Below are 23,560 nucleotides of genomic sequence, written 5' to 3'. Positions count from 1 at the left end.
TCTCTAGAAAACTTTTTCGTGTCGGGTTGATCCTGGGATTTCTGATCACAACTTAGTATATTGTTCTTTTTCCTTGGATGTGCTTAACACCAGAAAGTGCAAAACGATCACAGTTAAAGATTTCTCTCGTGCCAGAGATGAAAGTGTCTTAGACTACCTGGAACTAAGTCTTGACGGTTTTCGTAGCAAACGATGTTACTGTCCTTTGGAATCGGTTTAAAACAACTCATTACTCACTGCCTCAGCACTTCCTTCCCAACAAACTAAAAAAACATCTTTGACTACTCCCTGGCTAACGAGAGAGATCTTACACACCTCAAAAGAAAAGTAAAGCGCTTAAGGCGACGACGAGCCTCACGTGTTATTGTTCACCAAATGCGAAATAACTAAATGAAGAAGTACGGCTAGCTAAGCGCTGGTATTTTCAGCACACGCTGCCAAACTTCATCCGCACAGCACCCCAAAAATTTTGGTCTTTTTAAGCAAGAAACAAATTCTATTGACCAAATTGTTTCACAAAGGCCTCGTCGTCGCCGATAAGAAATGTATCGCGGAGCACTTTAATCATTATTTTCAAAGTGTATGTTCTCATTCCGATACCGCTATAAACCCTGATCGCATGCCATGCCACTCGAACCCTGATATCATATCAGAACCCAGGTGTTGTGTCATGCTGTTGAACCTTAAAAGTTAAATCCTCTCCAGGACCAGACAACATACCAAATGCCTTTCTGCGCAGGTATGCTGAAGCACTAGCTCCCTTTCTAGTAATCATTTATCGTTCCTCGTTGTCATCAGCTACTGTTCCTGCAGACTGGCTAACTGCACGGGTCGTTCCCATTCCGAAAAAGGGCGACTTAGCCAACACCTAAAATTATCGCCCCATTTCATTGACGTCTGCATGCTGCAAGTTAGTCGAACATATTATTGCTAATGAAATAACGAAGTTTCTAAATGATAACAATGTACTGTCTCCTCCCCAGCATGGCTTTTCGCAAAGGGTTATCCACTGTAACACAACTTACGACAATCATTCATTCTACCTTGCGAGTACTCGTGACAAGTCAAGGCCAATTGACGTTATATTTTGGATTTTAAGAAAGCATTCGACCTTGTTCCTCATAGTAACTCGTAGAAAAATTGCAGTCAATTAACCTTTCAGCATACATTATTAACTGGGTAGCAGCTTATTTGTCCTAATCGCAAGCAGTTTGTATCAATAGATAATTATTTCTAATGAACTTTCCGTAACCCTGGATTCCCCAGGGTAGTGTGTTAGGGCCATTACTGTTTCTAATATATATAAATGACATGTTAATGAAATTTGTCCCCCAATACAATTAGGCTATTCGCAGACGATTGTGTTTTGTTTAACGAAGTTTGTTCTCTTAATGATCAGTTAATACTTAACTCTAACCTTCAAAACATTTTGTCGTGGTGCAAGCGGTGGGGCATGGAACTCAACACTGAAAAAACTGTTTACATGTCTGTAACAAAAAAAGTTAACAAATTGTCGTTCATTTACAACCTAGGATCCACACCGCTCACCAAAGTAAACCAATATAAGCACCTTGGAATCACAATAACCAGTGACCTAAGCCGGAATAACCACATTTCCAACATCTGTAACTCTTCTTTCAAGAAACTTTGTATCCTCAGGCACAAACTAAAACATGCTCCTCGTGACACTAGATTTTTGGCTTACACATCACTAATCCGACCAAAACTCGAATATGCTTGCATCGTATGGGACCCCTACACAAAAACTAACATTAATGCATTAGAGATGATACAACGCCGAGCAGTTAGGTTTATTTTTTCTAAATATAGAATAAATGACTCTCCCACAGCCCTAATGAAACATCATAATATTCAGACTCTACAACTCCGAAGGAAAATACACCGGTTAAAATTTCTTTTCCAACTTAAAAACAATTGCTTCTCTCTTAACCCACAGGCTTATGTGACCCCACTTACAGCACGTCGAACAAGGCATCGTCATGATCTTTCTCTAACGCCATACAGCACCAGAACTAACCTATTTAAGTTTCCTTCTTCCCACGAACTGTAAACGATTGGAATAACCTGGAGGTATCGCAAATAATAAACGCAGATTCTATGTATAGCTATTTAATGTTATCAACAATGTCACATTGATTAACCCTTCGTTCGTTAGTTTTACTGTTCCTGTTCTTGAGTATTTAAAAAGTGTTATTGCTGTCTTCGATCCTGTATGAGTATTATCTAATGTTCATGCGTGCGCATTATGTTCTCTATTATTACTTTTGTTTTGTTCTGATGTTAGTTATTCTTTTTTTTGGTCTTTTCAACTTGTCTTATTTCGTTGTGGTTTCTGTGAATGTATGTATTTATGTGCTGCCCTCCTGCATGGACCCAATAAAGGTCTGCAGTATTGTGTAAATAAAAATAAATAAAAAATAAAAAATGAACAGCTGCTGGTGCTCACTGATCACGGTGATGATGCCCTTGTTCAAGAACTGTCAAGAACTTCTTGCACACATGCACACGGGTTCGTGAAACGTGCGTGCGTTCTCGGGACACGTACAAGCACAACATATCAGCTTACTGCTTCTGGTGTTGGTAATACCCCCGTTGCCATTGGCAGCGTTAGCCAACCGTGAACAACTGGTTATATAACGCATATGCGGCTCTTCAACATGTATATGTGTGCGTATAAAATTTATACAAATCTTTAGCGTCATTTTGTAACGTGTCGCTCAGTAAAAAAATGTCACCATTTCCCGCTAGAGGGGGACTATGAGGCGATGCGAAGCCGGAGCACTTGCACAATCGCGTGCCGTTGGCGTTGTTTGGGCATGCTACCGACCTCGCGTCGTGGAACACGAAGAGGAACGCTACGTGCGTCTTGTCTTCCCTCTACCCTGGCTGCTAATTCTCACAGGGCGAGCAGGCAACGCGGTCGGCAGGCGTGCGAGAGGGGGGCAGAGTAGGAGAGAAGAGAGAGGGGGAGGGGACGCGCATGCGCTAGTGCTCATCGCCGCGTTGCGCAGGAAAGAATTTCGGCATGTCTAGCCCGCGTTTCAGAGGAAGAGTGGAAAGGGGGAGGGGAGAGGGGAAGTGGAGAGGAAAAGTGGATAGGGGAGGGGAGAGGGTGAGTGGAGAGGGTATGCGCATGCGCAGTAAGGGTGGTCACGCCGCACACCACCACCACCACCACCACCGGATTGAACTCCGCCATAAGGTACTTCGCACCTAAAGTCACGCCACAGTCACCTACCCGCCGCATGCTTCGCATAACATCGACTCCCACGGTACGTGGGATCTGCCGAATTTTTCTTTTGCAGCGTTAACTACATTTGTCTAGCCGGAGCCGATTTCGCGTGGATCGTCATGAGCCGTGCTGCGCATGCCCGAGGATCAGTGCGGAGCCGGCATCTCACGCGCTCACCACCACCGGCGCGCGCCATTCTCACTCCCGCTGCATACTGGTTTCACTCTGGCGGGAAAGGGCTCGCTCACTGAGGGACGCAACATTCAGGCATACCACGCCGAAGAAAGCCGCGCGAACGCAGCAGCACTTCGCGCACGTGAGCACAACAGCTTGGCGACGCCGATGTAGGCACTACAATGGCGGAAGTGGTACAAAAGGTGGCAGCACGCTAAGCGGGGGTGCGAACATCGAGGTACCCTAATTCTCACCAGTTCCGCAGAGCACCTGGCGTCGTGTTCATTGTTTTGAAAATATATCAGTAAAAAAATTACAGCATATCCACGGGTGAATGATGAAGAGTTTAGGCGAAGCTCCTGAAGCAATCACGGTCTCGGGATCCGCCCGTTTCGCAGCGGCGTCCTTGGCGCGCACCGTCTCGGGATCCGCCTGGCTGCCGCCAAGCGAGCGCCCGCCGCTGCGCATCGTCCATGCTCTACCAACGATCCGACACGTACGGCGACGATCCAGAAGAATGAGAGAGGCGCTCGCTTTTCGCGCATCCCCGCGCAGCCCGCGCAGCAGCCAATCGAAGAGGATGGATGGATGGATGCTATGAGCGTCCCCTTTATAACGGGGCGGTGACATGTCTGCCACCAGGCTCGAAGGCGAAAAAAAAAGAGAAAGAAGAAAAAAAGCTTCGTTGTTTCATGTTGTCCTAATGCCTTATCTACATTGATTAAATCTATGTTATTATACCAAAAAATATAAATTCACGGTCCATCTCTCTGCCTCTTAAGGCAGACTGACCTTATTTTCCCCCATTATTTATTTTTGTACTTTATCTCTGCTTTTCTGCCACCAATACTCTAACCGTCTCTTACTTATTTCTATCGCGGACGTGTTCAGCTTTCCATTGTTGTCCCTAAAACCCAAGGCTTCATGTAGACTCGTGCCCACACGTATACCTGGGTGAATATCGCCACATTCAATCAGTACATGTTCCATCGTTTCCTTAGTTCCCCCGCAGCATGTACAATGTTCTTCTTCGTTACTGAATCTCGCCTTATAACTACGCGTTCTAAGGCAGCCCGACCTTGCTTCAAACAGTAAAGCGCTTCCCCTTGAATTATCATAAAACCTTTCCCTCCTTATTTCGTTTTTTCCTTTTCGGTAGTTACTCAGAGCGGGCTTCTTTTCCATCGCTGTCATCCAATAAGTCCTGTCCGCCTCTCTGACCTTCCGCTTAATGCTCCTTGTTGCCATATCGCCCGCAATGCCAGCCGTATATTTACTGGTGAGCCTCCTAGTTCTTTTTCTCCACTGCGTGTCAACGCTTTTTCTATACAAATACCTGAAAACCTTCTCTGCCCATCTACTCTCCTTCATTTTCCTCAGCCTCTCTTCGAATCTCATTTGCTCTGCGCTTCCCTCACTTCAAAGCCTGTCCATCCCATATCACCCTTTACCGCCTCATTTGTCGTCTTCCCGTGAGCGCCCAACGCGAGGCGGCCCACCGTCCTTTGATTTACATCCATTCCTGATTGCACCTCTGACTTCATGCACACCACTGAGTTCCCAAATGTAAGCCCCGGAACCATCACACCATTCCACAGCCCTCGAAGCACCTCGTACCTATTGTATCCCCATAAAGCTCTGTGCTTCATAATTGCAGCATTCCTCTTTCCCTTTGCTACCGATGCTTTCTCTTGTACCTCCATATATCTATCCCCCTCATTTACCCATACTCCGAGGTACTTGTACTCGCTTACCCTCGGTATTTTTGGCCCTGTATTAAGACCGTATGGTCTCCGTGATCATTGAATACCATCAATCCACATTTTGTTGCACTAAATCCTAGTCCTAGAGCCTCACACTCCCTTCCGCATATATCTGCCAGTCGCTGTATATCATCTTGACTGTCCGCAAATAAGACAATATCATCAGCATAAAATAGACCTGGAAGTTTCTGCTCAACCATCGCTCCGACCTGTTTGTGTGACAAATTAAATCCAATGTTGCTACCTCTAGCGCTTTTTCCATCCTCGCCATGTACAGCATGAATAACAGCGGGGACAAAGGGCATCCCTGTCTCAGCCCCTTGCTAATTTCAACGCTGTCCTTGCTACATATTCCTTCCCATTGTATACAAACTGTATTTTCTCGGTATATTTCCCTCAAAAGCTGTACACAGTCGTCACCTATGCCCACTTTCTTCAATATATCCCACAAAATTTCCTGATTAACGTTGTCATACGCCCCGGTGATATCTAGATAAGCTACGTATAAGGGCCTGTTTTCTATTTTAGATATTTCTATACACTGGGTAAGAACAAACAGATTATCGTCTAACCGCCTGTCGATTCGAAATCCATTCTGAAGTTCTCCCAAAATATCATTTTGTTCTACCCACGCTTCTATTTTTAATTTTACTGCCTGCATCGCCAACCTGTATAGCACCGATGTAATTGTTAGCGGTCTATACGAGCGAATGTTATCCCTTTCTCCCTTGCCTTTATAGATTAATTTCATTCTACTTTTTAGCCAACTGTCTGGTATTTCCCTCTCCTGTAAGCACTTTTCTACGGCTTTCAGCAGTGCTTCTTTAGTGTTATGTCCGAATTCGTTATTGAGGCTGACGGGAACCCCATGTAAGCCCGGAGTAGTGCGCTTAGGAATTTTTCCTTCGGCCTTCTTCCAATTGAAATTCTCTAGTACTACATCTTCGTCGGTTGCACCACTTTGCGTACTTTTACTCACCGGGGGAATCCCCTGGGGGACCTTTTTAAACGAATCGGCTGTTATCTTTCGGATGTAACCTGGCGCTTCATATCCTTCCAATTTATTTCCTCCTTCATCTACCATATGTTGTTGCATTGTGACAGACTTCCTACCCAGCGCTTTTAGGTGGCTCCAAAATATCCTAGGCGCGGCCTTCTTCTTTTCGTGAATCTCTGTCATCCAGCGTTCACTTTCACCTTTAATTTTTGCCTCGACTAATTTCTGCACAATGGATTTTTGCTCTAAATATATTTCCCATATTTGGTTGACTTCGTCCTGTGGCCGCTTCTCCTTTTTTGCCTGTCTGTGCTCCCGTGATGCCTGACGTCGCATCTCGATCGCTTCCCGGATTTCTTTGTTCCACCAACTTTTTGGCTTTTTCTTTCCTTTCTAACAAATAGTTTTCTTCTCTATTTCCATTTCTTTCGTGATTACATGTAGCAGCTCACTATACTTCCAGTCTTTGCCTGGTAGTTCGTCTACTTTTTCCTCGACTCTTGCGGCTATATTTGTTATTTGTTTGTCATTTAGATACGAGCTGCCAAACTTTGATTCTATGTTCTTATTTTCAGTTTTATATCCCATTTGTAATATTATGCGTTTATGATCACTACCCAAGCTGTTAATGCCTTCTTCGTCTATTCTCATCTCTCTAAGTTTGTCATATATTCCTTCTGTCATGAGACAGTAATCAATGCTCGATTGCCTGTTTCTGACTTCCCACGTGATCTGCCCCTCACACTTAGGCCCCACGTTAACTATCTCAAGACTATGTTGCTCGCAGAGATCTAGCAATAACTTGCCATTGGTGTCAGCGGCACTTCTAGCGCCATCTAGTGTCGATTCACACAAGCGCCATATTGCACACAATTCTATTGGACCAACGCCATCTAGGAAATGAGACTTGAAATTGTGATGACGACACAGATTGTGTACAGCGCCACCTAGAATATTGTCCCTGAACTGCAGTTTTTATGTACTCCTATGAGACATCGCCATCTATTGCATTACACGGGAGATACTGCCTTTTACGCCGGACAACGGAGACGTGACCAGGTTAGACTAAGAGGAGCTACGCCCCTAAAAAAAGTGATTTGTTTCTGTGAAAGCATAAAAATCCACGCATATCCACGCAGTCAGTGATGATGAGTGGGCGAAGCACTGGGGTTCATTCGGTAGCCGTGAATCTCCCGTTCGTCGTTTTTGCCGTTCTGCCGCCGCTTCCCGCGCCCTCGCCTCCGGAATAGTAGCTTGTCGACAGCGTTCCCGTTGAGCCGCCGCATGCCGCGCCTTACGTTCGTTTTCATCGATAGCAGAAAGAGAATGTGTGGCCTGGAACGCTCTGATATACGCAATTGCACCGCAGCGTCCTCTTGTGTATTTTCACTACAGCGTGCATTGTCCTGTCATAAGCTTGATTGATGGGCGCCTGATGTCGGTATTTTTATGGTGTTTTGACCTTTTTATTTTGTGGCAAAAAGAGAATGTGTGGTATGGAACGCACCTCCACGAAGTGAATGATGACGAGTGGGCAAAGCTAGGTCCTAATGTCCCTAATGTCTACGTTGTACTCGCCGACTAGTATAAAGGATTTGTGCTTGTAGGAAATTTATATTGTTCTGTCACAATTATGACTGATATTAATGTACTGTTCAACCTTTTCTTTTGTCTCGCATATATCACCCGAGTGTTTCCCCATATTTATTTATTTATTTATTTATTTATTTATTTATTTTGTTACATACTGCCGACCTTTTATAAAGACCTTGCGCAGGAGTGGGGCAGAAATACACAACACAGCAACACAGCGCAAGCTCGAAGTATTGAATAGAGTTGCACATTAGGACGAGAAGAAGAAAAAGAAATACATAAAGTATTATTCTGCGAAGCAACGACATTGGCAAAATATGCGAAACAACGAAAGGGAACAAATTCCTTGGCAGTCAGCACTCGCATAGCACAAGGTACTCACATTAGAAGTATTTACATAGCACAAAGTACTCACAGGTACTGACACTGTACTCACATAGCACAACAAGTCGAAGACAAAAAAAAAAAGAAAAAGAAAGTTTCTACATTTTTCGAACACAGCAAAGTGCAAGCGATAGCAAGTGAGTACATTATGTCACATGACGTTTTCAAGCGTAGTGGCGCCTGAGGAAGGAACTTCATTTCTCACCGCCTGCAGAAAAGAATCAATGTTGGGACATTCTACCGCATGAGCAGATAAGGCATTGCACTCAACGATTGTCCGAGGAAAGAAAGAGTACGTAAAAGTGTTCTGCACTTCAGCTCGGCCACCTTTTTTGCGTGAAGAGACCGACTAAAGCGGCTAATGGCGGGTGCTATGAACGCGGATAAATCGACTCGTAACGTTTTGTGATAGAACAAATAAAATAGCTTTAGCCTGTCATGACAGCGCCTTGTTTCAAGTTTCTCTAGTCCTGCTTTCTCTAGGAGGTGCGACGGGGATATTTTCCAACTGTGACGGATATAAATGAACCTAACAGATTTTTTCTTTGGATACTTTCCAGCTTCGGTTTATTAGAGGCTGTCCAGGGATCCCATGCCGCCGCTGCATACTCCAATATGGGCCTAATAAACGCTCCTGTGGGCTAATAGTTTTATTTCCGTTGTTGAGTGACTCTGCGCGCGCCGAAGGTATCCCAGTTGTCCGTAGGCGTTTTTAGCAATAAACGTTACATGTTAATTCCAGCGCAAATCGCAGGTTATCATTACTTCTAGATGCTTATAGCTGTGCACTTAGCTTAAAGGTTGATTATTGATGAAATAGGTGAATTCAAGTGGTTTTTTCTTGTGGGTTAGGGTCATTGCTACCGTTTTTTTATTGTTAACTGTCATCTGCCATGCACAACACGAGTTCCCAATTGTACGTAATGCTTGATTTAGTAGGACCTGATAATTAGGGCTAGATACTTCCTGGTATATTACGCAATCGTCTACGAACTGCCAAATTTGGACGTCTATGCTCTGAACAATACCAATAATGAATAGCAGGAAAAATAGAGGTCCGAGAAATGAGCCCTGCGGAACACCAGATGCCACCGGAGCTGACGGAGAAGCTGTGCCTTCAATGACTACACATTGCCGCCTTGACGAGATGTACGCAGAAATCCAGGCCAGAAAGCGATCATTTTGGAAAATGGGCTTCAATTTTAGTACCAGCTTGGAATGGAATACCAGGTCAAAGGCTTTTTCGAAGCCTAGAAATATTATGTCTACCTGATTATGTCTGTCTAACGCTAAAGCGAGGTCATGTATTGTTAAGCCTAGCTGGGTTACTGTAGACATCCCTCTACCAAGTCTATGTTGCCGATGGTCAATGAAATTATTGCTTTCAACAAAGGAAGATATGTGCTTAAATATAATATGTTCAAGCAGCTTCACTGAATTACATAAGATCGATATAGGCCTGTATGAAGAAGAGGATGAATGGTCGTCTGATTTAGGTATGGGGGTAATTTTAGCAAATCTCCAGTCATCTGGAAGTTCCGCGCGAACGAGTAATTTGCGATACAGCAGATACTTCGCGCACCATTCAGCATACCGCTCAAGGAGAACGTTCGGTATTTCATCAATGCCAGGAGATTTCTTGGTGTCTACATTAAGAAGCAACGTCACGACCCCCTCCTCACTAACAGATATATCATCAATAGGCAGTATTTCTTCGACATGCGAAATTTTGGGAGCGCTGGCATTATCCTGAGTGAACACAGAACAGAAATATGTGTTGAGTATTTGAGCTATTTCAAGTTTGTCGTCGAGTACTGGGTCGCCGGCGGATAGACGCGGCACAGACTTTTTTTGCGGTGACAAGTATCGCCAGAAGAGTTGAGATCTGGGCCAGTTGGTTCATGAATCCGGTGTGCACTACGAAACACGAGCGTTGTTTCACGAAATGTGACACACGTGTTGTGTACAACATTCCGTTGACCTGTGATAACGTATACATCGGACAAACCGGCCGATGTATTAATGCTAGGTTGCGTGAGCATCACTCTTCTTTGAGTTCCAATGATGGGGCGAATCTTGCACGTCACTGTCGGGAATGCGGTTGCTACCCGCTTTTCAGTAATGTCACTTATCTGGGAAGAGGAAAGGGCAAAGAAGAAAGTGAAATTGTGGAGGCATACTACATTAGGAAAAGCGGAGATAGATGTATATGCACACCGGTAATTTGCCTCATTGACAAGGAATTTAGTGTGTTGCAACGATCGCAAGAAAGATGATTGCGTAATCTTTCACCGGGTGACGTTGTAGGTGAGACAGACGTGCTGCACATGCGTTGTGAAGTTTCTTGATTGAATGTTTATCTTCAATAAAGTCAGAGTTGTTAGTTCCAGCGGTGTGTGCGTCTGCCTTTTCTCGTGTCCCGTTCTTTTGCTGGCTTTCGTCAAGTATTGCCAGAACTTATCAGGAGATGAGAGAAGAAAGTTTTTCAGTTTTACGTTCTGGAAGTGCTCTTTTGCCTTTTTGATGCCGTTTCATAGCATAGCGCGTAGCTCGGCAATCTTTTCTGCGTTAGCACTTGGTGAATGACGTTTGTGCCTAGTTCTTGCCTTTTTAAGTTTACACTCTATTCGAACGAGGTCCTTCGTCAACCAGGGGTTACAGCTGCGCACAATCTTTCTTTTTCTTTTTTTGGCACGAACTGCGCAATGCATCGAAAAACCAATTGCTTAAGCAAACCCCACATTTGTTCGACGGAGCAATCAGTTGCTTCGTACAGAGTGCTGAAATCAGAGAACGAACTGCGAAGTAAGTCCACTACGTCGACGTCACCAGCACGTGTGAACAACGGAATTTTACTTTCTTTTATTTGAAGTTTCGAAGAAAACTGCATTTCTAAAGTTAAGGACACAATCTTGTGATCAGATATCCCTTCGAAGATATCTATTCTTGGATTCCTCCTTAAAAGCTCATTGGAAACAAGAAAAAGGTCCAAAATAGACTCCGCAGTTTGTTGAGGGCGTATGGGTAATTTAACTAATTGGGTTAAGTTGTGCGAAATGGCGAGGTCAACGAAAGGTTGAGACGCATCAGTAAGAGCTTCTGGGAAATCGTCTGACCAGTTAATCACTGGTAAGTTGAAATCACCGGCGAGTAACCGTTTGCCGTAACGAATAGTGTTCAAACACAAGAACTCGTTGAGGTTTTCAGCAAAGGAACTATCATAGCTCGCTGGGCGATATATACCCAAAACAATCAGGTTGCATTCTTCAAGGAATAGCTTAAGCACAACACTTTCAAATCCCGGCACAGTCGGTAATCGGGACGCCCGCAGTGATTCCTTGAGAAAAATAGCGAGTCCGCCTCCCCTACCATCATGACCAATGTGGCAGATTCTAAAGCCCTTTGGTATTAACTCGTGGTCACTGATGTCTTGATGCAGTCAGGTTTCGGTTACAACTATGATGTGAGTATTATGGGCTATAATAATACTCTCCAAATCAGATAACTTGCTAAGAATGCTTCGAGCGTTTATATTTAGGCAACTCATACTTTTCCTGTAACTTCTACTACAAGGGCATAGCCAGGGGGCTATGCCCCCCCCCCCCTGATCTTTCTAGATTTTGCATGTGTATATATGCATGCACACATACAAACGCGCGCACGAACATAAAAAATCACACCATATCCACGGGGTGAAGGATGATGAGTGGGGCGAAGCTCCGGAGGAAATCATCAGTACACCATGAAACTCTTCCGTGAAGTTCGCCCAGTACATCATACAAAGAGTGTGAAACACCGTGTATATAATAAACATCAAACTTTTATTGTACTGCTGGTTTACGTGGTCCCTTCATTATCATCGCTTTGTGATAGGTGAAATGCAGGGAAAGTGTCCGCTCCCGAGCGAAAGAGAAAGCACGCCAAGAGCGAGCGCCTTGTCTGCCTCCATCCGGCGACTCCGAGCGAAAGAGAAAGCGCACCAAGAGCGAGCGCCTCTTACGATCGCAAGCATCCATTGACATGCGCCATTCGCATTATACTACCGCCATCTGTCATCTTTAAACAGCAACTCTGGATGGATGGATGGATGCTAAGAGCGTCCCCTTTAAAACGGGGCGGTGACATGTCTGCCACCAGGATCGAAGAAAAAAAAAGAAAAAAAAGCTTCCTTGTTTCATGTTGGCCTAATACCTTATCTACATTGATTAAATTATGTTATTAAACCAAAAAATATAAATTCACGGTCCATCTCTGCCTCTTAAGGCATAATGACCTTATTTTTCCCCCATTATTTATTTTTGTTCTTTATCTCTACTTTTCTGCCACCAATACTCTAACCGTCTCTTACTTATTTCTATCGCGGACGTGTTCAGCTTTCCATTGTTCACCCTAAAACCCAAGGCTTCATGTAGACTCGTGCCCATACGTATACCTGGGTGAATATCGCCACATTCAATCAGTACATGTTCTATCGTTTCCTTAGTTCCCCCGAAGCATGTACGTTGTTCTTCTTCGTTACTGAATCTCGCTTTAGTAAGGTGGATATTTGGGCAAGTTGGTAAATCTTCATCTTAACACAGCGCACACACATGAACACAGAAGAATAACGTGTCGTCGTTTCCTTATTCTTCTGTGTTCGTGTGTCTCGCTTTAAAACTACGCGTTCTAAGGCAGCCCGACCTTGCTTCAAACAGTAAAGCGCTTCCCCTTGAATTATCATAAAACCTTTCCCTCCTTATTTCGTTTTTTCCCTCTCGGTAGTTACACAGAGCCGGCTTCTTTTCCATCCCTACCATCCAATAAGTCCTCTCCGCCTCTCTGACCTTCCGCCTAATGCTCCTTGTTGCCATATCGCCCGCACTGCTAGCCGTATATTTACTGGTGAGCCTCCTAGTTCTTTTTCTCCACTGCTTGTCAAAGCTTTTTCTATACAAATACCTGAAAACCTTCTCTGCCCATCTACTCTTCTTTATTTTCCTCAGCCTCTCTTCGAATCTCATTTTGTTCTGAGCTTCCCTCACTTCAAAGCCTGTCCATCCCATATCAACCTTTACAGCCTCATTTGTCGTCTTCCCGTGAGCGCCCAACGCGAGGCGGCCCACCGTCCTTTGATTTACATCCATTCCTGATTGTACCTCTGACTTCATACACACCACTGAGTTCCCTAATGTAAGCCTCGGGACCATCACACCCTTCCACAGCCCTCGAAGCACCTCGTACCTATTGTATCCCCATAAAGCTCTGTGCTTCATAATTGCAGCATTCCTCTTTCCCTTTGCTACCGATGCTTTCTCTTGTACCTCCATATATCTATCCCGCTCATTTACCCATACTCCGAGATACTTGTACTTGCTTACCCTCGGTATTTTTTGGCCCTGTATAAAGACCGCACGGTCTTCGTGATCATTGAATACCATCAATCCACATTTTTTTGCACTACATCCTAGTCCTAGAGCCTCACATCCCCTTCCGCATATATCTGCCCGTTACTGTATATCATCTTGACTGTCTGCAAATAAGACAATATCATCAGCATAAAATAGACCTGGAAGTATCTGCTCAACCATCGTGCCGACCTGTTTGTGTGACAAATTAAATCCAATGTTGCTACCTTCTAGCGCTTTTTCCATCCTCACCATGTACAGCATGATTAACAGCGGGGACAAAGGACATCCCTGCCTCAGCCCTTGCTAATTTCAACGCTGTCCTTGCTACTTATTCCTTCCCATTCTATATAAACTGTATTTTCTCGGTATATTTCCCTCAAAAGCTGTATACAGTCGTCACCTATGCCCACTTCTTTCAATATATCCCACAGAATTTCCTGATTAACGTTGATACGCCCCGGTAATATCTAGATATGCTACGTATAAGGGCCTGTTTTCTATTTTCGATATTTCTATACATTGGGTAAGAACAAACAGATTGTCGTCTAACCGCCTGTCGATTCGAAATCCATTCTGAAGTTCTCCCAAAATATTATTTTGTTCGACCCACGCTTCTGTTTTTAATTTTACTGCCGTCATCGCCAACCTGTATAGCACCGATGTAATGGTTAGCGGTCTATACGAGCGAATGTTATCTTTTTTTCCCCTGCCTTTATAGATTAAGTTCATTCTACTTTTTCGCCAACTGTCTGGCATTTCCTTCTCCTGTAAGCACTTTTCTACGGCTTTCAGCAGTGCTTCTTTAGTGTTATGTCCGAGTTCGTTAATGAGGCTGACGGGAACCCCATGTAAGCCCGGAGTAGTGCGCTTAGGAATTTTTCCTTCTGCCTTCTTCCAATTGAAATTCTCTAGTACTACATCTTCGTCGGTTGCACTCATTTGCGTACTTTTACTCACCGGTGGAATCCCCTGGGCGACCTTTTTAAACTGATCGGCTGTTATCTTTCGGATGTACCCTAGCGCTTCATACCCTTCCAATTGATTTCCTCCTTCATCTACCATATCTTGTTGCATTGTGACAGACTTGCTACCCAGCGCTTTTAGGCGGCTCCAAAATATCCTAGGCGCGGCCTTCTTCTTTTCGCGAATCTCTGTCATCCAGCGTTCACTTTCACCTTTAATTTTTGCCTCGACTAATTTCTGCACAAGGGATTTTTGCTCTAAATATATTTCCCATATTTGGTTGACTTCGTCCTGTGGCGGGTTCTCCTTTTTTGCTTGTCTGTGCTCCCGTGATGCCTCACGTCGCTTCTCGATCGCCTCCCGGATTTCTTTGTTCCACCAACTTTTTGGCTTTCTCTTTCCTTTCCAACAAATAGTTTTCTTCTCTTTTTCCATTTCTTTCGTGATTAGATGTAGCAGCTCACTATACTTCCAGTCTTTGCCTGGTAGTTCGTCTACTTTTTCCTCGACTCTTGCGGCTATATTTGTTATTTGTTTGTCATTTAGATACAAGCTGCCAAACTTTGATTCAATGTTCTTATTTTAAGTTTTATATCCCATTTGTAATATTATGCGTTTATGGTCACTGCCCAAGCTGTTAATGCCTTCCTAGTCTATTCTCATCTCTCTAAGTTTGTGATAGATTCCTTCTGTCATGAGACAATAATCAATGCTCGATTGGCTGTTTCCGACTTCCCACATGATCTGCCCCTCACACTTAGGCCCCCCGTTAACTATCTCATGACTATGTTGCTCGCAGAGATCTAGCAATAACTTGCCATTGGTGTCTGAATATCCGTCAAGGTCATGAATGTGAGCGTTCATGTCCGCTAGAAGGATTATTTCGGCATCATGACCAAATTCTTTAATATCGGTGCTTATGCATTTCACTATCTCCAGATTCTTTTCTGTGCAGTTATTCCCCGTCCACAAGTAGGCTACACCTAGCCACGTTTTCTTTCCACCTACTGTGCCCGAAACCCACATGTGCTCTGAACACGTTTGTTTCACTCTATCCAAATTCGTTCTGCTATTAATTAGCATTCCAACACCCCCACCTCTCCTTTCTGATGTGATCCTGTTACATCCTTCCCAAATATAATTGTCAATATGTGGTGGCTTTTCAAGTCTCTAAGGTGTGTGTCTGTAACCGCATAAGCACCTATCTGTTCCTTGTTTAGCTGCTCCTCAATCTCTAACCAATTTGCCTTTACTCTGGATGGATGGATGCTATGAGTGTCCCCTTTATAACGGGGCGGTGACATGTCTGCCACCATGCTCGAAGAAAAAAGAAAAAACTTCCTTGTTTCATGCTGGCCTAATACCTTGTCTACATTGATTAAATCTATGTTATTATACCAAAAAATATAAATTCACGGTCCATCTCTCTGCCTCTTAAGGCAGACTGACCTTATTTTCCCCCATTATTTATTTTTGTACTTTATCTCTGCTTTTCTGCCACCAATACTCTAACCGTCTCTTACTTATTTCTATCGCGGACGTGTTCAGCTTTCCATTGTTGTCCCTAAAACCCAAGGCTTCATGTAGACTCGTGCCCACACGTATACCTGGGTGAATATCGCCACATTCAATCAGTACATGTTCCATCGTTTCCTTAGTACCCCCGCAGCATGTACAATGTTCTTCTTCGTTACTGAATCTCGCCTTATAACTACGCGTTCTAAGACAGCCCGACCTTGCTTCAAACAGTAAAGCGCTTCCCCTTGAATTATCATAAAACCTTTCCCTCCTTATTTCGTTTTTTCCTTTTTCGGTAGTTACTCAGAGCCGGCTTCTTTTCCATCGCTGTCATCCAATAAGTCCTCTCCGCCTCCCTGACCTTCCGCTTAATGCTCCCTGTTGCCATATCGCCCGCACTGCTAGCCGTATATTTACTGGTGAGCCTCCTAGTTCTCTTTCTCCACTGCGTGTCAACGCTTTTTCTATACAAATCCCTGAAAACCTTCTCTGCCCATCTACTCTTCTTCATTTTCCTCAGCCTCTCTTCGAATCTCATTTTGCTCTGAGCTTCCCTCACTTCAAAGCCTGTCCATCCCATATCACCCTTTACAGCCTCAATTGTCGTCTTCCCGTGAGCGCCCAACGCGAGGCGGCCCACCGTCCTTTGATTTACATCCGATCCTGATTGTACCTCTGACTTCATGCAAACCACTGAGTTCCCAAATGTAAGCCCCGGGACCATCACACCCTTCCACAGCCCTCGAAGCACCTCGTACCTATTGTATCCCCATAAAGCTCTGTGCTTCATAATTGCAGCATTCCTCTTTCCCTTTGCTACACTCTAATCACGGTAACGTTTACGACAGCATAAAAAGACATGTAACTTATAATTTATAAGTTACATGGCTGTTACAGCAATTTTATCTTTGTGTTTTCTTCATTTCCCTCTCTCATAAAGGTTACATCGACAGCAGCGTGCCAAGTTAAAAGCTAAAGCACCGCGATGAGCATTGTAACCTTTAGATTGTAACTTATAAAAGCGCAATGACTCATCCCTCAGGGGACCTACACTATGGAGTGGAAGTTTATTGATCAATGTGTGACATCGCGATCTGTCTTGTTCAAGGCTGGCTTTATCAATTGAACAGCGGATGATGTACACACAGAACGGGTCTTGACAGCAGAAAAGCAAATCACAGGAGCAGCGATTTTACATTGCGGCATACTGAGGCAAGCGATGGTGGGGTATGAACTAAAACTGGGAGTTCAATAAGGTGAGCCCGCTTCCAAAACCCGTAATTTATGAAGTGACATAATCTGCACAGACATCGGCAGAAGCACAAGAACGAAAAACTATCGTATGTTGGTCAAATGTTTGTGCTAAACAACTTATTAAGTAGCTCTTATATCTATTTTGCTTTTAAGCCGCAGAAGTAATTAATTTGCCTCCGGGAAGCTTCGCATATGGCGATAAGATAAAGTACTGTGAGCACACGACAACCGACCAAATTAAACTGACGATGCGATCGAAGAACCATCCCGTGGCGCGAGAAAAATATTTTTCCGAGACTCGCAATACAATTTATTTTAATTTCGCTGTCGTGTTGTCTAGTTTGTTTGTTTTTCTTCGCGTTATAATTAACGGATCGTAAAGTGCAGCAAACGTCACGGGACAACATAGCACCAAACACGGTTAACCGTCATCAATTCGCTAACACGGGAGAAAAAGATGCCGCTGAGTTCACAAAACAGCGTGGGACGGCCGCTCCAGTAGAGAGGCCGCGTAGAGAGATGTATGAGCTCGCGGTGAGTAACAAATGTGGCGTCCTCGAGGCGCCGCTTCAACTTTATCGAACCAGGGACGGCGTCATCTCTCCTAGGCTTTGCACAGCTTGAGGTGTATGCCGGGAAGAGCATTCGAATGCGAGGCGGTTGGTGCGGTTGTTGAAGTCGCGTTTGTGCAGTGCTGCTATTCGTTTCATCGATTTAACCAGGTTTTACGCTCCGCGCTTTGTTAACGTGCCTGGTCTAATCGCGTTGTGTACGTGAGTGGCGTGTAACTAGTGATACAGCAAGCAAGGACAGTCATTAACGTGCGCGATCCGCCGCAAATAAGCCACGATGCATTGCAACGGGCACGTTTCAGTGGGCTGCGCGGCCGTTGCGACGAGCTGCATTGCTGATTCTTCGCTTGCCTGAGACTCGCAATTGTCGAGCGGGTTGCATCCGTTGTTACGTTGCCCGAAGACCGCAGTAAATGTGATTTGCAGGTAAGCAATATTCTCTCTTCAGTACGTTATTTGCTTGTGTATATGTACTTATGTCGCGTGTTTGCCTGAAGTCATGCTCATGCTTACGCTACTGTACGAGATGGGTCGTGTCATACTTTTATGTAATGGTGTCATACTTTTATGTTTTAAATAAATCGTGTCATACTTTTATGTAATGCATTGTTATTGGCAGTATTTGCTCTGCGTTTGACATTACAAGATGAGTGTTTGGGCGTATATTATCAAACATCCGACTAAGATCATTCGTTATCATACACGTTTATGTGAGAAGAGATGAAGGACAGAAGTTTAACCCTTCTTGCTGTCGCCGTCTTGATACCTTCAACACGCTCGATGAAGGCTGCAATCACGGTGTGAAATACTGTAGGCGGCATAAACAAAGTGCCCCAGATCAGCTTTGCCCAGACGAGCTCTGCGTGCGCAGTAACTCGCTCCTGTCAATGGCAGTCTGGGCTGTTTGTCATGTCCTTGTCACTGGTACATGATATTTCGTGGCGTCTATACGCAACGTGTCGGCTAATTCAACTTTTCGCCATGCTTCAAACTCTGCTGCGGCAGTTTTAGGTGGACGAGTGAGGGTTCAAGGCGGTAATGCGGGCTAGTTGGTTGTGATCACTGGTGTTCATTTCGGTAGCGCAAAGAAAATTAGACACATTAAAAGAAAAAAAAAAAAGCCCTCGTAGAGTGATGTAGCGCGTCGCGCCTGTGCAACGGGTTTTTGTGTGTTTCCTTGCAGTAAAGTCAGTTGATGTCTAGCGCCCGTCCTGTCAACGTGTCCTCTCTTGTCTTTAATTGTTTTGCGCTACCGAAATGAATAAAGCTTTAAGTACCCGAAAGACAATGAAATGGCGTTAAGAGTGCGTTTTAAGTGTAGTTTTAAGTGTCTTAAAGGAAATCACAGCATCCTTCCGTGTGTAGCTGAATGTAGCGAACCCGAGGCACTGCGCCGACCGAAGTAAACATTTAATACACACACACAAAAGCACGTTTATGACGTGAAAAAATAAATGGTTAAATCCGGTGCTTTGGCTGAGCACGTTTCAGGGGACACGCAATCGACTGGGGTGAAGGCACGTGCTAGCGCTAGAGAAAAATGACTGTCACGACGTCTTTATCTCGAGTCGCTCTTGATACCGGCCACTCCGTGTGTGTGCGTGCGTACGTGTGTGTGTGTGCTCGTGCGCGTGTGTGTGTGTGCTCGTGCGCGCGTGTGTGTGCGCTCGCGCGTGCGTGTGTGCGTGTGCGCGCGTGTGTTCGCTCGCGTGTGTGTTCGTGCGCGCGTGTGTGTGTGCTCGCGTGTGTGTATGTGCTCGCGCGTGCGTGAGTGTTTGTGTGCTCGCGCGAGCGCGCGTGTGCGTGTGCGCGTGGGTGCTCGGCGCGCGTGTGTGTGTGCTCGTGCGCGCGTGTGTGTGTGCGCGCGCGCGTGTGTGCTCGTGCGCGTGTTTGCTCGCGTGTGTGCTCGCGCGTGCGTGTGTGTGTGTGTGTGTGCGTGTGTGTTTGCTCGCGCATTCGTGCGTGTGTGTGTGTGTGTGTGTGCGCGCGCGCGTGTGTGTGCTCGTGTGTTTGCTCGCGTGTGTGTGTGTGCTCGCGCGTGCGTGTGTGCTCGTGTGCGTGTGTGGCTCGCGTGTGTGTGTGCGCGTGTGTGTGTGCGCTTGCGCGTGCGTGTGTGTATGTGTGTGCGCGCGCGTGTGTGTGTGTGCTCGTGCGCGTGTGCTCGCGTGTGTGCGCGCGCGTGTGTGTGTGCGCTCGCGCGTGCGTGTGTGTGTGCGCTCGCGCGTGCGTGTGTGTGCGCTTGTGTGTATGTGTGTGTGTGTGCGCGCGTGCGTGTGTGTGTGCATGTGTGCGTGTGCTTTTTGCTTTAGTTCGGCTCAGTGCCTCGGTCTTCAACGTGATCACGTATCAACCCAACCAGACGGGCTTCCGTCAGACTTCAAACTTCTGCGTGTTGACCTAACTTGAAACCTTACCACAAATATATGCTGAAGTCATCTTCATTCCATAGTTGCACTCATGCAGATCACAATGTACGGCATTCAAAATTCAGATAATTCATGCTCATGCTTACGCTGCTGTAAGAGTTGGGTCGAGTCAGAAAAATAAGTTGTCATGCTTTTACGCATTGTTGCCGGCAGTATTTGCTCTGCGTCGCTCGATTACGTCTAAATGCGTCGCTATCGAACGGGGCAGCTGAGAATATGTTACGGCGATAAGCGATACGCTGTGGCTTAAACGATTTTCAGATAGCACGAATGCCAGCAATCGTGCAACGTAGGAGTTCAAAGGGAGACATGGTCAGTGTGGTTGGTATGTCTTTTGATGTCCTTAGTTCCTTGGCGATAAAAATTTGTTCTCCGGCACTAAGAACTTTTTTTTTGTGTTCTCGTTCTGTTCTAGGGTGCAAGCAACGTGTCATTGTGGTTAGAAAAAATGAATCAGTATACATGTGATTTAACTGTCAAAGCCGGAATGTTTAAAGGTACGTAGACAACACAAATGATTTTTTTCCCGCCATAATAAATGTGTTGCGTTGGAACTGTTTACAGCATACATCCCGCCCAAGGCATGCTGGGATGATCTACTATCAGGCAGCTTGGAAGCTTCCAGACGCCGATATGCCTTACGTTCGGTGCAGCCGAGGTTGTGAACTGTCAAGTGGAAGATGCCCCTTGAGGAAAACAATTAGGTACGAGCATATTCAAGCTCTACGTGAAATGCCGAGTATGGTCACTGAAATTGTAAATTGTAATATTTCTGTTTCTAATCGCCTGCTGTCGTGTTTCTGCTACTAAACTGTCACTTACATTATTGTATTGCTGACTTTTGTGCTAAACAGATGTCAATTGCATTTGGTATTAACGTGCGATTTAAATAAGATTCTTGTTTTCCGATAAACGTATTGCACAGGATAGTAGATTTGAGGAACGCTTATGTAGTGGTCAAGTAACACCCTTTTTTTGGGGGGGGGGGGGGGGGTGGAGTATGTGTCTCACATTACATGTTATCGGCAGTTGTGTGCAAAGTGGCAGTAACCGTTGGAATAGTGTAAAATAACGGTCCTTTCCTTTAGGATCGACTGTCCAGCGTGGAGATTGCGGAATCAGCAGCTGACATATTGACTGATGAAACATGATGGTGCGTGCAGCAGAGAGGGTTTGACTGCAGATCCTGACCACCTGCTCCTGTAAATTTGTACCAACCACAGGCGAAAACAAGGGGAAACGCTTTGAATACTTGCGGTCTTCTATCAGCTAGACAAGTCCCTGAAGCTATAAATCAATAAACTGATGTATTCTGCTTTGGAGGTATAAAGCAAGGAAATATGAATTCTTTTCGAATGGTTGATGTTTTTTTTCTTCAGAAAATTTCTTGGGAGCACGCACAAACCCGAGCAACAAAAGTAAAGGACTGACAATCACCCTCTTTTTGGCTGCCCTCTGGGTTTCATCTGTCCTGCTTATGTGCAAAGTACCAGCAGTTATGGTATGCCGCACACATTAGTGTACTTAAGGAGAAGTACGACGCTGATCACGTATTATTTGCAGGGGGCTCCACTCAGTATGACCGCTCTATCCGTGGCCCACCGACTCAGGTGTCGCCTAACAATGGGTATGTGCCTCTTTTTCTTTCGATCTTCTTTTCTGCGACGCATTTCGGACCACTCGCTACGCACATGATCGGCCCAGCCAAGTGTCGTCTAGCAAGAGAAGCGTGGCTCTTCCTTTAGGGCTTCTTTCTGTGCACGCCTAATCTTTTGTACTTCTTTCTGCGGCTTTATTATGCAGCGTACAAATATGTACACAGAGTAATGAGAACTTTCACGGCGGTGTCATATGCCTGCCCTGTCCTGAATACACACGCTGGAGCTTTGGAATAATTCTGGTACATGTCTGCTTAGAGCACAACAGTTGCGGTGTCCGTGGCAAGAGATGTACGCTTCCCTCATCGCAAGGAATAGCACAAAACAATTTCCTTTGGAGTTGGCTTAGAGCTTGCATGCATCATAACGTCACACCTTCGCCCACAAGCATCGTGTTGTTCAAATGTGGTCTGCCACTAAAACGATAAATAAGAAGGGCAGGTGATTGACAGATATTCCTAATCATGAGTTGTGCCATGTGTATCAGACAAGTATCCTCTCTTGATCCAATTAAGTAGATGTTTAAGCATTACAATTTCTATCTCTCGAGAAACCGCGTTGCGGCTCTTTGTATGCGCTCTTGGTATTATTGTATTTTTGCGTATGCATACATTTGCTTTTACTGCGTCTTTATATCATTCAGCATTCGTATATAATATGCACATACGTACAGCCAGCTATACTTATTAAGCGATGATTTCAGACAGTTCTTTGGGTTTTGCGAGAAGTACGTAAAACTGACTAAACGTGGCGTATGGCGAACGGTTTGTATATCAATTTTGAATATGCTCTACGCCGTGAGGAGCAGTGTTAATTCTCCGCGCACTTCTTTACGGCCTTCAGCAGCTTCCCTGCTTTGTCAACCTCACATTTTGTCAGTATCCACGTTTCCATTGCTGATCCCACATTTGAAGGTGAACAAAATCGCAAATAGCCCTGTAACAAATAGACGGCTGGTATTTATTATCGGATAACACATAGTTTGATAAGCACGAATAACACAGTCAATGAAAGTGCACGAGCAGCAGAAAAATAATTGAAGTGTTATAATCACGACAGCCTATGCTTAAACTGCATAGAAGTTGGACCAAGAGAGGATGGCCTGACACGTATATCATGATACTGTTATAAAATCTCTGGTCTTCACTGATATTGACGGGTCGACCACATTTTAATAATAATCGCGGTTCATCATTACTGTAGTGCATGCTAACTCCAAGTCGCCTCGAATATGCGAATGTTTTGTTAGCTGCCTCTTTCTAATGAGCGAAGGCGACGCGTTTGGCCTCGGTCACCGCAATTGTCACGTTCTATAAGCAGTCATGCACTTGAATGATTACAATGCACCATCGCGTGTGTTCCGAGAAGCACCTTCCATTTGACACCTTCCGCAAAGGTTCGCGTTTCTCAGCGTACGTATATGGACGGTGTATTAAAACCGCACAAGGAAGCGCGGAAAAAACACGAGGCATGCGCAGCACGAAGTGCGAAAGAGTGGAAGGCTGTGCTTCCGTTGCTGTGGCACAACTGGCTGATCCAAGCATGTGATGAGCGTAACCTCCTGGAATGCGTCGAAGAAAGAAGAGCGAAGGAAAGAAGAGGCGCAGAGCGGTGGCCG

At 45.0% G+C, this 23,560-nt stretch overlaps 1 long non-coding RNA gene across 2 annotated transcripts; it reads left to right on the top strand.

Annotated features, from left to right (window-relative positions):
• The first annotated feature begins 18,173 nt into the window (after positions 1–18,173).
• Positions 18,174–21,455, top strand: LOC125758520 (uncharacterized). Of its 2 annotated transcripts, none has more exons than XR_007416188.1 (4): positions 18,174–18,284; positions 20,700–20,781; positions 20,849–20,988; positions 21,373–21,455. It is a non-coding gene; the product is annotated as an uncharacterized LOC125758520 (long non-coding RNA). The 2 variants fall into 2 exon arrangements; XR_007416189.1 differs by lacking the exon at positions 18,174–18,284 and adding an exon at positions 20,537–20,609.
• The last annotated feature ends 2,105 nt before the right edge of the window (positions 21,456–23,560 follow it).

Source organism: Rhipicephalus sanguineus, chromosome 5 (genome assembly GCF_013339695.2).
Source record: "Rhipicephalus sanguineus isolate Rsan-2018 chromosome 5, BIME_Rsan_1.4, whole genome shotgun sequence".
NCBI lineage: Eukaryota > Metazoa > Arthropoda > Arachnida > Ixodida > Ixodidae > Rhipicephalus > Rhipicephalus sanguineus.
Note: the sequence above shows the minus strand (reverse complement) of the source record. Positions and strands in the feature narration are given on the sequence as shown.